Here is a 15,794-nt window from a genome sequence, read left to right on the forward strand (position 1 = left end):
ACTGAAAGTTTTAAATTACTGTATGAGAAGGTGTGCTAGTCAATGTTTTTATTGGTTATTAAATTTAAGTCATTTAATATGAAATCAGACATTTTAATCTTTCAAATTGCACACTATTCCTAATGATAAATACTTGCACCTAATTTCGAAAAATTTAAGTACACCTTAGTTTAACCAGACCACTGAGCTGATTACCAGCTCTCCTAGGGCTGGCCCGAAGGATTACATTTATTTTACGTGGCTAAGAACCAACTGGTTACCTAGCAACGGGGCCTACAGCTTATTGAGGAATCCGAACCATATTATAACGAGAAATGAATTTCTATCACCAGAAATAAATTTCTGTAATTCTTCATTGGCAGGTCGGAGAATCGAACGCGGGCCCAGCAGAGTGCTAGCCGAGAACGATACCAACCGTCCAATGAGGATTTAACTTTTTAACCTAACTTTGAGAATTACAGTTGGAATAATCGGAACATTTCCTTGCATGTTGAATTTACTTACTGTTATTGACGAATGGGCAGATTTATACAGTTTTTATTCAAGGAAATAATCAACACATTGTAAGATGTTTAACATGTAACTGTGAGATGGCAATTCGAATGAAATGCTATCAACTGAGTCGCTGGTGGGTCGGTAAACTAGGTCCTAAAGCTCGCTGGTATGCAAGGTGAGCAGCCTGTCCAGGTAAAGCCTCATGGAGAGAGAGAGAGAGAGAGAGAGAGAGAGAGAGAGAGAGAGAGAGAGAGAGAGAGAGAGAGAGAGAGAAACATATGCTGGACGCATGCATACGTAGTAAACGATGCTCTTTTCTCCTAATAAAGTGAAGACAAAACGAGAAATATCATCAAGTGTGATTTAAAATGTGAAAAATTATAGCATAGATTTGCCTGTGGCACCACGAACGCAGGTGTAATTTGTTTCAAGCATTGGCAGTAGGGCTCCTCAAAACATATATTACATTTTAAACAGACTGAATTTGGTCAAAAAATTTTCCAACTGTACACGAATGAATAGATACCCTAACTTTATTCTCTGGATCAATTACGGATTTTTAGATCTCTATATATTTTTTTTTGTTTATTCGGTGAATAACTACCAAGAGTCCTAACAGTCAACCTTTCATCACTAAAGGTCAACGTAAATTTTCAAAGATATATTGTCTTTTTTTACTTCAACAGCTGAACCATCTTGATAGTGGAGGAAAAGTTACGTATACCTTAGTTTTACCAGACTACTGAGCTGAATAACAGCTCTCCTAGGGCTGGCCCGAAGGATTAGGTTTATTTTACGTGGCTAAGAACCAACTGGTTACCTAGCAACGGGACCTACAGCTTATTGTGGAATCCGAACCACATTATAGCGAGAAATGAATTTCTATCACCAGAAATAAATTCCTCTTATTCTTCATTGCCCGGCGGATATTCGAACTCGCGGCCAGCAGAGTGCTAGCTGAGAACGGAACCCACCCCCGCAACGAGGAACTTTTGATAGTGGAGGGACTTGTATCATTTGAATCTCTCAAACAAACGGAACAGAGCAATTATAACCAAGTCAGTGACAAGAAAGAAACAACTACAAAAAATATATTTCGTGTGAAAATAAAAATATTAGAAGGAATATAATTTTTTGACGCGGGTCACCGCTCTTGCATAGTGTCAGGTAAAGTCTTCTGCATTCTAGCAATATATAATTGGCATTATATCTGTTTAAACGTAAACGAAATGACGCATAGTTAATTTTCTCATTTGTGTGTGTAGGCACGGGGATGGGGGCACTCGGGCGGAAGAGCATTTCATTCAATTCTTGGGTGTTTTAAGCTTCGTTTCGTTCCAATGTAATCTGATAAGAAAATCTGACCTAGTAAAGAGTTTTACTGCAACTACTACAATACTACCACGCAGTCTGATGTTATTACCATTATTTTCTCCTTCAATAATAAAAAATGGGGAAACAGTGTTATAAACCATACAAAAAGGAAACAGAAAAAAGAAAAATGAAAATTACTATAAATTCCAACGGCGTTCATTTATTCACCTGAAATGACAGTGTGCATAACAGATAATGCACAACGTCTCGGTTAACACTTTCTATGGAAATAGATCTCAACCCTTGAATAACAAGTTTGTTTTCATTCTGGCTGAAATGACGATGTTCAGGAATGACCGAAGACAACATGACTATTCGATATACAAGACTTTTTCTCAATTTACTAATAAGGACCACATCAGATTATCTTCTCCTCTAAACCTGCTAACAGAAACCACATCAGATTTTCTTCTCCTCTAAACCTGCTAATAGGGACCACATCAGTTTTTGTTCTCCTCTGAACCTGCTAATAGGGACATATCAGATTTTGTTCTCCTCTAAACCTGCTCAAAGGGACACATCAGAATTTGTTATCCTCTAATCCTGCTAACAGAGACCACATCAGATTTTGTTTTCCTCTAAACCTGCTGATAGGGACACATCAGATTTTGTTCTCCTTTAAACCTGCTAATAGGGACCACATCATATTTTGATCTCCTCTAAACCTGCTAAAAGGGACACATCAGATTTTGTTCTCCTCTAATCCTGCTAACAGAGACCACATCAGATTTTGTTTTCCTCTAAACCTGCTGATAGGGACACATCAGATTTTGTTCTCCTCTAAACCTGCTAATAGGGACCACATCAGATTTAACATATAATGATCAACGTCTCGGTTAACACTTGCCATGGAAACAGATCTCAGCCCTTGAATAACAGGTTTGTTTTCACTCTGGCTGAAGTGACTATGTTCAAGAATGACCGAAGAAAGCATGACTACTGGATTGGATATACAAGACTTTTCCTCAATTTACTAATAAGTACCACATCAGATTTTGTTCTTCTCTAAACCTGCTAACAGAGACCGCATCAGATTTTGTTCTCCTCTAAACCTGGTGAGAGGGACCACATCAGATTTTTTTCTCGTCTAAACCTGCTAATACGGACCACATCAGATTTTGTCCTCCTCTAAACCTGCTAACTGAGACACATCAGATTTTGTTCTCCTTTAAACTTGCTAACAGAGACCACATCAGATTTTGTCCTCCTCTAAACCTGCTAAAAGGGACACATCAGATTTTGTTCTCTTCTAAACCTGCTAATAGGGACCACATCAGATTTTGTCACCCTCTAAACCTGCTAATAGGGACCACATCAGATTTTGTTCTCCTCTAAACCTGCTAATAGGGACCACATCAGATTTTGTCCTCCTTTAAACCTGCTAATAGAGACCACATCAGATTTTGTTCTTCTCTAAACCTGCTAACAAGGACCACATCAGATTTTGTTCTCCTTTAAACCTGCTAATAGGGACCACATCAGATTTTGTTCTCCTCTAAACCTGCTAATAGGGACCACATCAGATTTTGTTCTCCTCTAAACCTGCTAATAGGGACCACATCAGATTTCGTTCTCCTTTCAACCTGCCAATAGGGACCACATCAGATTTTGTTCTCCTCTAAAACTGCTAATAGGGACCACATCAGATTTTGTTCTCCTTTAAAACTGCAAGTAGGGACCACATCAGATTTTGTTCTCCTCTCAACTTGCTAATATGGACCACATCAGATTTTGTTCTTCTCCAAGCCTGCTAATAGGGACCGCATCAGATTTTGTTCTCCTTTAAACCTGCTAATAGGGACCACATAGAATTTTGGTCTTCTCTAAACCTGTTAACAGGGACCACATCAGATTTTGTTTTCCTTTACACCTGCTAATAGGGACCACATCACATTTTGTTCTCCTCTAAACCTGCTAATAGGGACCACATCAGATTTTGTTCTTCTCTAAACCTGCTAATAGGGACACATCAGATTTTGTTCCCCTTTAAACCTACTAATATGGACCACATCAGATTTTGTTCTCCTCTAAAACTGCTAATAGGGACCACATCAGATTTTGTTCTCCTTTAAACCTGCTAATAGGGACCACATCAAATTTTGTTCTTCTCTAATAGGGACCACATCAGATTTTGTTCCCCTCTAAACCTGCTAACAGGGACCACATCAGATTTTGTTCTCCTTTAGACCTGTTAATAGGGAACACATCAGTTTTTGTTCTCCTTTAAATCTGCTAATAGGGATCACATCAGATTTTGTTCTCCTTTCAACCTGCTAATAGGAACCACATCAGATTTGTTCTCCTTTAAACCTATTTTCCGAAACGTTCAGGTAGGTGCAATTATTGAAGGAAAGATTAAGGAAAAAGCATGTGAGAAAGAGCATTTCGATGTCTGTCGCAGTCATTTACTGTGATTGCAACATGCATCATATCGCAAAGAAGCTCCTAATTAGAACTCCTCACACACAAAACTTGACAATGTAGCTAAACAGGACTTAATTATTGTTAAAAATAACTATAAATGGCGCATGTGGCAATTAATATTTATTAATAATACTAATACTCCAACAAATAACACGAACAAACAAAATAATACTAATAACCAATCTAATCATTCCATTTATGGAGACAAATGCTACGAACATGACGGCGCCCTCAGGAATATAACGGCTAATCATGTAAGCAGTGATAAAAGGCCTGGAAACGAATGAATACTAACTGTACTTGTTTGAAAATGTAATTACAAAAATTTTAATTAATGTTCGTGGATCTACTGAAAAACGAATTTTAAATGATGATAACAATTACTGCAAAATGAAGAATTTTAAAAGATACGAATTGATGATTATCATAAATAATTAAACGCCTTATTATTAACCACATTACTGCTACAAATTAAAGCAGCATCATATAAATGACCTTTACTTTGCCCCATCATAAAATACATTCTAAAGCAAATTAATAATTAAAATAAATGAGAATAGCTTACCACATATCATAAATAAGCTGCACAGATTTCCATGGAGCAATATTCTGCGCCATATCATGTTGACAATCATTAAACATTACTTTACCGTCTTTGAGTGTCTAGCATTATATAAGGGTAAAATTCTCTTGAAGCAATTTGTGCAAATTTCGAAAAGTTTTTAAAGTTAAAAGGTTTGCAAACTGATTTGGCAGGGCTTTTTCCCATTTCGTGCATGGTTAGAACATGTAGCATTTTCTGTTAGCTAACATTCAAATTTTTTTTTCGGACACCAACAGTATAAATATAAAATTAACAAGAGTTAGCCGAAAAATCATTTTGCTAAAAGTTTCCCAAATGTGAATAAACTGACTACTGACATTAAAAAGTCTGATTTTGACAATTAAAATAAGGTCATGAAACCCTATCGAGAGATCAGGTGAACATTGGGTTAATACAATAAGTTGCATAGAATTTCGTGAAATACAAATGAAAAAAAAAAAAGTTAACATAGACCAGTTATTTTGTCCCTAGTCCAACGAACTGTCGTAAGCCATTTGTTCTTGCAGAGACGATTTAATTAACGCAAGAAAGAAAACCTTGACACCTCTAAGAAGTCTGACAACAGTGGATACTACTTACTTTAAAAATATTAATAATAATCGGGTAGTTAAATAAACTATATCGGATTTGTTGCAAAAGTGTCACCTTTATGCAAATCATGTCCTCCAAACCTAGAACTATGTATTTAGTGACGTACAGAAATTACTATCAGTTTCTGATTTTTCCAAAAAAAATACCAGATTCACTTTGCCATCTACCAACTAATTTTTTGCTGATTCATTTTAGAATACATGTAATGATTTAACAACCATAAAAAAATCTGCCAGTGAATCCGTGTAAAAAAATAGATAATTAATACTGAGATTTTGACATAATCATTTTGTGATTTACACAAATGGATCGAGGTCACTAACATGAGTCACATGACGAGATCAGTAAAAAATAAGCAATAGCAGTGCGTAAAAAAGGCGAATAATAATAATAATAATAATAATAATAATAATAATAATAATAATAATAATAATAATAATAATAATAATAATAATACGGTGAAAGACCCTTAGTGTGGTAATACTGAAGATAATTGCTCAGCACAGTAAATACAAATTTACATTTGCAAACTTTACACACTACCACTTTAAGAAAAATAAGAAGAAAATAAATGAGAAAGTTCAAATAAAAAAGTTGAATGCAGCTGCAGTAACAATTACCCTTTACTGTCTCATTACAAATTACGGGTGCTTCAGAAAATACAGTGAATTTTAAATTAGATTTTCTTAATATTTTGTTTATTCATCTCTCTGCAAGCATTAAATTTCTTAGGCTACATGTTGCCGTAATATTCACCTCTAAAATGGTACTCTGTAGCGTGTACAGAAATCAAGTATTCCTATATTACCAAGATCTACAAGAGAAAAAAAATCACAAAAATAAAAAAAAGTCGACGTCTTGTTTCATTTCGCGAAGATATGATCACAGCTAAACTGGACTACTGTCGGAGATCAAGCTGGTCTTACCCAGAACGGTTCTTGCTCCTGGTTTAGTCAGTGCCATGGGGTTCGTCCTTTGTTTTGCACTGATATTTCAGTTGGCTGATAGCACCACTTGTGTGGGTCTCTGGATGGCAACGGGTAGACAGGAACGTTTCCAGTGAGAAATTCTGGAATGGTTTAAGGGGCAACAAGTAGTGGTTGAAGATTTCCTGCCAAAGCCTTTAGATTGCTTTGGTGCCTAGCGATTCCATACGTTCCATATGGGAGCCTTTCTTGTAAGAAATTGACATTCCTATTTCTGGAGGCTATTGATGCCTGTGTGTCTCGCGTGTCTCAAGAGAAATATCTCGTGAGTAGCCTTCTGGGATAGTTTGTGGAGCAACATGCCGTAAACGTACTGTACCTCACACCATCGTTAAGTATTGCAGAGGAGACGTTTCTACTTCCCATCACCATCAGGAGACCTATACAAGTGTCATTGACTAACCGAACCAAGAATATACCCTCCACACAAAAAAAAAGAACCCCTACGGCATTGAAGGCATCTGCCAGGCAATACAGCGATCTATCACTGCAATTTTAAGACAGTTTGGAGGGTGGAGAGTGGGGTAGGGGGTCAGCTTTAAAAAAAAAAACGAAGTTTATAAGGTGCATATTTTGTCCGAAATCGAAGTGTCTTCCAACAACTGCCCACATATACCACTGAATTAAAGAATCCTCCAGGAGCAAAAGTTTGTGCTGGCTGAGTCAAACTTGATCTCCAACAAACAAATCATCTAGCGCAAAACACTATTTGTGATGAAGTCCTGCATTATGAAATGAAATTATGACTCACTGCAGCTTTATTACTTTATTTCTGTAGACTTTTTATAGTAAAAGGAAACGAAAACATGAGTGTGCCCACACCCTGCAAAAGTAACATTCATGAAATGAATATTGGGCAACTCAAGAGAATCATACCACACAAGAATAACTAAATTCATATATTGAAACAAATTTTACTCTGCTAAAAAGAGGAAGGTAAGATTTCAACAATCCTTTGTTTCATAAAAATCTCATAATAGCATGATTCACTAAAACGGTGAAGGCATCCACAATGGTGTAAGTGAAAACATATTTTAGGAAAATATATACAAACGAGAGCTTTCGAGAACCGCCTCGATTCTCCTTGAGAAGGAGAATCGAGCAGGTTCTCAAAAGCTCTCGTTTGTATGTATATATATATATATATATATATATATATATATATATATATATATATATATATATATATATATATATATATATATATATATATATATATATATATATATATATATATATATATATATATATTTATATTTATATATATATATATTTCTAATATATATTTTCATTTACACGACTGTGGATTCCTTCACCAATCCTCTGTTTTCTGTCTCCCTGATTCAGGTTAATAACTCAGACTACTAGAAGTTCAAATAATTCAAGTCGAATCTATTTAAAATTTTCTGACGGTACGGGCAACTGGAAACCCCTATCTTTCTGAGATCTACTACAAATCGTAAAAAGCGAACGATGAAAAACCGGGGTTTAATCCTGAAGCGACAGATCTGCCTCTGGGAAAATGGATGGTGGGGAAGAATTCCCAATCTTTTTGATAAAAGACGGGAAATAATTGCCAGGTCGAGCAATTCGAGGATAACCGCTGATACTAAAAGAATATATGTCACACGCGAAGGCCTGGTAAATGTTACCATGCCACCTGAGAGTGCGCTATTTTTTTTTTTTTAGTCTCCTGAACAAATGGCGAAAAAAATAAACACATAAGGGACACAAAGGGCAGCAAGGAAAACACTGCAGCAGAAAGAAACAGGTTCTAAAGAAAGAGCGAGAAGGGTGGGGTCACTTTCTTATAATCAGTTTTACTGAGAGGACGAAAAATCCCAAACAGGAAACAACATTGAGAGCATCGACGGATTAAACCCACATAAAGCTTCAGCAATTTGGAGGAGGAAAGGAACTTTATCCATGAAAAACAAACTTAGAGAAAAACTTACTGTATCAGCTTTTCTAGGCCATAATGAAGCCCAAAGCCACTCATGGCGGACTCAAAATATCTTTCACATGTTTCTAAGCTGTGGTTTTCTGAAGGTTATTAGTACCATGTTAAAACCCTAATAGATGGTGTAACTGCACTATAAATAATCACTGTAACATTTAACTTACTTAATGACTTTTAGAAGCCACATATTCTAATTAATATGTTGCTCATTATATGAGCAAAGATGGGAGTGAAATACCTCATTCTCCAGAACCTGCGATTTTGCTCTTAGAACTTTATTAAACGTCCTGCAGAAGCTTCCGGAAACCAAAAGCCTTTGACTGCCAATTTCTATTATATAAATAAAAAAGCTAAAACATTTGGCAATTAACTGACATGTGAAACTGAAACCAAAAATGGATCAACATAAGAGAAAAATAAAATGTTGATCTTGGAAAATAGGACAATGAATAGTCTAAAAATGACTGAGCCTGCAAAATGACTAGCTTTGAAAAAATAAAAGGGAAAATAATCGGGTCAAGGTTACCCCATACATAGTTTCTTATGTCTGAGAAAAATACTGTTTAAGCTGACTTGAAGTATTGGACATGGTTAAATCATACTTAATTCATAACTGCCACGGGAGATGCCAACCGAAGTGCAAAAATACAAAACTTAGTGCTGGAGGTGAATCAGTGAAATATTTATCCAAGTTTCTGGGATCTATAAAGAGTATTATAAAATTCTGGCATTTATGCCGACTTCAGACCTACAAAATTATCAAGGAAAAATTATCAAGGAAAATAACAGGTCACCACAAAGTTACCTACCTATCAAGTTTCATTAAAATCGAGAGAAATTTAGAATAATAATAATCAACGCCACAAGCCATATATAAATAAAGCCTTACGCAACAGATAAATAGTAATGATATAAACAAAATTTCAACTCATCTCTTCAGGCAATCACGCTTCAGTGTAATGATATGCGCAGCGCAATCATGAACTATCACAAATTTGTTCAAGTCTTACATTTTAATAAACATTTTGTTTAAATAATACCAAGAGCAAGAATCTTAAGGGTTACAAAAGCATATGATTTATAGCCCTGTAAGGGGATGAATTGCTTCACCCCCTTACAAGGCGCCGTTTCACCCAAAAGTACTTGCATTGTGCATTCTAAATATTATTTCTAGAACTATAATGCTTTCTGAAAATTAGATGGAAAATACTGAAAGCTTATATTTTAAATTTTATTGTATCCTTGAAAAACAGGGTATGGTAAAAAAATATTTAAGGTTTATAATTGACTACCACTAAGATCAATAACAATTGTAATAAATAAGAAAAAGATAAAATACTGGCTTTTTGGAAGATTTGTCACCTTGAAAGATAGAACATGATAAAAAAAAATTTTCTATCACCAACTGTGGCAATACATACTTGCCAAATTTCTCCAAAATCGGAAAAAAAGGAAATATCGAATTTGAACCAACCTGCTACCTAGAATAACGGGCAAAAGTAAAAAATGAGACTGGAATCGTTCTTAACCACCACCTACATATGCACCAAACTTCACCAAAGGAGGGAAAGATAAAACGTTAAAAAATAAAATTTTAGTCTTTAAACTGTTCTGTGATATTCCATTAAAGGTCAAGATAAAATTATTTTGGAGCCACAATCACTAACCCTGCAAGTGCCGACTGTGACCTGCAAACATAGGACTAGGTCAAAAAATATATTGAAAAATTACTTACCTTTACAGGTGCAAACCAATCAACTTTCATCAAAACATATCAAAACAAAGTTTATTAATTATTATACAAAATGTCATAAAAAATAATGAATACTGGAATTTAAACAAAAATTACAAAAATTGAGGTAGATCACTTACCAAATTTAATATTTTTTGCAGCAGGACTTCTGAAACAACAACTTCATGATGACCTTGACGCAAACGCGAACGACGGTAGTAACTATACACTCCCCTAAACACTCCTTATAAAACTTTCAAAAACGCGAAACTGCACTTGCTAGTCATATCATGTTTCTATTACACAAAAACTTGAAGTAAATAGTGGTCCTTCTTCTCGGAAACTGGAGACTGTGTACTTTTGTAATACCTTTCTTGCATTAATATTTTTTTTTTTTCTAAATTATCTTTTGGGCTCTAATACGGATTGCACAGTATTCATAAAAGCCTGAGTTTCGTGTAATTGTCTGAAAAATAAGTATTCGTGATACGATCTTCATTTGTTTTTATATTTTATGGTGAGGTTGACTGATTTAGCAAATTCTCGCTGAGAAATATCCTACCGATGCAAGCAACATCGCATGCTGAAGACACTGGCTTGAAGTTAAATCATTATATTTTTATGGCATTTACGTTAAAGTTCTCATCTGTCTTCAATGTCTCTCCTTCTATGATAGACTTGTGGCTGACAACGGCTATGATCTGAAAAGAAAAAAAATTATGTCTGATGCATAATCTAAATTCAAAATGGGAGCTTTAGTCATTTTTTTTTAAACCAGCACGTATTGAGACCGTGATTTAAGAATATGCTTCGATAACCATTGCCGTTCTGGCCTGACAAAATTGCTCCCCCCAAAAAAATCTATCACGATTTTCAACAGGCCATCATCAACAAAAGAGTTCCAGAGTCATCTGAGAAAAAGCAGAAGTAACTGTCCCCCAGGTATTACTGTGGTGACTCCATTTTATCCAGACATTATTGTGGTGACTCCATTTTAACAAAACATTACTGTGGTGACCCCATTTTATCCAGACATTACCGTGGTGACTGACCCAGTTAGCCCCAACTAAACTTAAACACACACACCCGGCTAAACCTAAACATCCCTGCTAAACCTAAACACACCCCACCAAGCCATCTAATCGTACACACGCCACCTGCTAAACCTAAACACATTCCCACTAGACCTAAACACACACCACCACTAAACCTAAACAAACCCCTATTAACCTAAACACATCCCCACTAAACCTAAACACACACTCTCACTAAACCTAAAGACACACCCAACTAAGCCTAACCACAGAATTATTAATCACAGGAAAAAAAGCATCTTCAATATATTTCAATGGTATCGAGTACATGTAATGAGATATGATACACCCGCAGAGTTTATTTACCATGTAAGCTACAAAGGGAAGGGGAAGGGGGATGGGAGAAAGGGAAGGGGTACGGGTTGGAAACCTACCTCATTATCTAAGTTGGGCCAAATGATGGCCACGTGCCAAATTTTGTTGAGACAGGTCAAACGGTTACCACATAAGTTGCAAAGGGAAAGGGAAGGGGAAGGGTGGAGGGGGATGGGGAAGGAAGGTGGGGAAGGGAATAGGGTATGGGTTTGAAACCTACCCGATTATCTAGGTTGGGTCAAATGATGGCCACACACCAAATTTTGTCTAGATCAGTCACGCGGTTACCACATAAGTGACAAAGGGAAAGGGAAAGGGAAGGGTAGGGGACAAAGGGGAAGGGGGAAGGGGAAGGGTAGGGGTAGGGAAAAGAAACCTAAACGTACCTATTATCTAATTTAGGTCAAATGATGACCATATGCCAAATTTTGTCTAGATCAGGTCACACGGCATATCACATAAGTTAGAGGGAAAGGGGAAGGGAATGACGAAGAGGAAGGGGTACAGGTTTGAAAATTATCTATTATCTTGAGTCAAATGATGGCCACGTGCCAAATTTTGTCTAGATCGGTTAAGCATTACCATGTAAGTTAAAAAGGGAAGGGGGGTAGGGGGAGGAAGGAAGGATACGGATTTGAAACCTACCCTACTTATCTAAGTTGGGTCAAATGATGGCCACATGCTAAATTTTGTCTACATTGGTCAAATAGTTACCACATTAGTTACAAAGGGGAGGGGGTTGGGGAAAGGAAGGGGTAACAGGCTTGAAACCTACCCTGTTATCTAAGTTGGGTCAAATGATGGCCACCTGTCAAATTTGTGTAGATCGGTCAAGCGGTTACCACATAAGTTACAAAGGGAATGGGGAAGGGGTTGAAAGGGAATCTAGGGGTAGATCAAATGATGGCTATTTTGTCCAATGAAATTATGAGACCGTCACGTCTGTTCTGGTGACCAGTGGATAAGTGTTGCCAAGATATATAGTCCAGCAATTACTGAATTTCCTTAGTTAAAGGAAGTAATCGCACTCTTAGAGCAGTTTTGTAGTTATGATGGCAAATACTAAGTAGTTTGAAACCCACTTTATTTTTAAATACAAAATCAGTGCCGAGAGACACATTTAAGGCTGATGGTCAAGCAGGTCGCTAACAGAACTTGTACAAAAGCCTGGGTCATCTGTAATTATGGAATAGGCTCGTTCCTGGGGAAGGAACATAAGTAATTATTTTTGATTTGTGAAATTATAAGAAACTTTTGTACAAAAAATTTTAAATAGTTTTGATATGCTTGGCAAAATTCATGACCACTTACGGAAGAAATTACAAAAGAAGGTGTGTAAGAGAACTCAATGTAAAGTTTTGCAAATATGATGGCAAATGAAAAAATAGGTTGGGGATGAGATTTAAATCCAAAGATTCCATTGGCACAAACAACAAGATAGAATGCATACCTGAAAAGCAGGTCAGCCAAATACAACTTGTAATAAAACCAGGGTCATATGGAAGCCCTTTTACAGCTGGTTACCTTCATCGTTCAAAACTAGTCTTTAATGACGATATTTTTGCAAAAAACAATATCGTTGTGAAACCTTGTGAGTACTGTAAAAAAAGCATTTACAAAAAATCTGTAAATAGTTTTGATATGCTGATAACATCTTCATGATATCCATTTACATACAGAGATATACCCACTAGATAACATCCCCAGCCTGACCAATGAATAAAGATGCAAATATAATCAAATGAGAAAAGAGGTTGGGGATGGGATAGTCCACACCTTATTCCACTGGCACAAACAACCAAACAGAAGACGCTGAATCAGCCATTTATAACTTTAATAATCCGATATCCAGGAATATGGAAGTGGATATTCACAGCGATATTTACCTTAAAGATTGTAAACCAGTGTTTAATGACGATATTTTTGCAAAATAATATCGTTAACCTAATATTCATAATATGTCAACAAAAACAGTTACTCAGTAATTTGTATCTTGATCTGTTGTATCAATGATATTATCCACTAAGTAACATCCCCAGCCTATATATATATAATAAATATATATATATGATTATAATCAACATGAGTAAATTTCATAGTATCTCAGGCATCGAATACATATATATATAATGGTTTGAACATCGATTGATAATGGAGGTACTGTCGTTTATTTAAAAAAATCATAAGATACAAATCCATTTATCCACTTAAAAGTACTTCGGTGATACTCCAAAAGAAATTTTCGGAAGTTGATATTGGATTGATATTTAAGTAGTCTTGACTGTATATAAATCAACGACTGAATCAACGTTCATTTGATATTGTATGTATATATATTATATAAATATATATACATATTATATATATATATATATATATATATATATATATATTTATATATATAAAAGACACAAATGTCGTTTACCTCTCTTTGATAGCTCATTGGTCAAAGACACTGTCTATCACTGCTTTTTAAACCAGGGAACTGTTTGAATCGTGAGGGTGGCAAAAGCAATTAACTGTTATAATTCCTCTTGCTTGCATGGTATACTGAGGTATTGTAAACTGGCTGTTAAACAGTAAATCTGGATATTATAAATAGTAAAATAATTATCATTTATATATATGTGTATATATAAATGTAGTATGTATGTATGTATATATATATATATATATATATATATATATATATATATATATATATATATATATATATATATATATATATATATATATATATATATATATATATATATATATATATAAACAGAATGTCTCCTGAAAACGGCAACGCAGTTGCCCCGGCAGCAATCACACTTGAACCAGTGAGCATAAAGCTGCCACGATATCATACGCTTACACACTTACCAACGGCATGTCAAACCCTCCCACATTGCGTCATTCACCACCTTATACATACATATAAGTTAACAACAACCCATTCCATGGAGACTGAACAGCCGATCGCTGACTTATTAAGAAAACAATTAATACTAAACCTACTAAAAATGGCAACAATTTTCTGTAGCATGAGACTTGAGTGGTTTGCATATCGAAAGATTAAATTATTGCAGACACCAAAAATACAGCATAAAGTTATCTAAGGCAAACTGATAATGCAATACGTCATTTGTCAAACGTTAGCCTCCTGCCCCTAGGCAACTAAGAGGCACAAAATATTTTGGAAAAAGAGCATTGGATGACATTACCTTCGAAAGCCACCGAGATCCTCCGAGCTGGTGGTGAATGGTCGTCACTCAAAGAAGCGATTTACGTTCTGATAATTCACACACAAGTGTTTCATTGCAGTCTGTTTCTATGAATCTTGCTGAGGTGCACAGCAATGTATTATTCTTGATTATACAGCAATTTCTAAGAACACTTTTGAAAACGGTGTGGACAGTATTGGTAAGAACACTTTACTACCGATTCTTGCCGAATCTTACCAAGCGGAAGAATACTAGAACTATTACTTGAGCGATTCTTCGTATTTATGAGTAATCCCTGAAATACCTATAGGAAAATAGCGATAGCAAAATAAAAAAATAAATAATGACGTATATACAGAATGATATAAAAATGTTCATTACAACCGTGTTTGATGAGACAGGAACTACTTCATTAATCGGAAGGAACTGTCACACGGCTCATTTTATTCACGGCACCAAAGAAGAAGGACCATGGAGGTGACGGTGTACAGTGTATATCAAGTACAATGAAGTCGCGATACCTGCTGCGTTCAAGTGAAATACATAAACGTTTCCAACACTTTAGTCAGGGCAACGAAGTCATTATTCAAGTGTCATGTCGTCCCGAAAGGTTAGCAGATTTTACCTATGTTTAATGACAGTGAAATACTAATATACATCGGATTTTTATTGAACAAACAGCTGTATTCTTAAGGCAGGTAGTGAAAATCAGATTTCCATTGGTTAAAACTGAAGGCTGTTACCGCGCCCCACCGGCTCAGCAACTATTATTTTACGTACGAAATGGGGATGAACGTAGAAACATAAATATTAAGCGGTAATTATCATAAATTTAATAAGAAGACATACATTAAAAAAAAATTAAACAGCGAACCGTAAATATTCCGGTTGGTGTTGGTGAATGGCAGGAACCAGGTCGCGGTAGTGGCTAGTTTTATCGTCATTGCACGGTGGCTATTCACTGCAAACAATAACCTTGTCAAGTCTTTGTATAATACGAATTCCTTTGC

At 35.7% G+C, this 15,794-nt stretch overlaps 1 long non-coding RNA gene across 1 annotated transcript in view; it reads right to left on the minus strand.

Moving 5' to 3' along the window:
• LOC136841230 (uncharacterized) overlaps positions 1–15,002 on the minus strand; it is a 46,745-nt gene extending 31,743 nt beyond the window's left edge. Inside the window, exons 1-2 of the long non-coding RNA XR_010853838.1 lie at positions 14,785–15,002; positions 10,307–10,867 (exon numbers count right to left, since the gene is read on the minus strand). This is a non-coding gene — a long non-coding RNA (uncharacterized lncRNA). The remainder of the gene's footprint in view (positions 1–10,306; positions 10,868–14,784) is intronic.
• Between the last annotated feature and the right edge of the window lie 792 nt (positions 15,003–15,794).

Source organism: Macrobrachium rosenbergii, chromosome 8 (assembly GCF_040412425.1).
Source record: "Macrobrachium rosenbergii isolate ZJJX-2024 chromosome 8, ASM4041242v1, whole genome shotgun sequence".
NCBI classification, from domain to species: Eukaryota; Metazoa; Arthropoda; class Malacostraca; order Decapoda; family Palaemonidae; genus Macrobrachium; species Macrobrachium rosenbergii.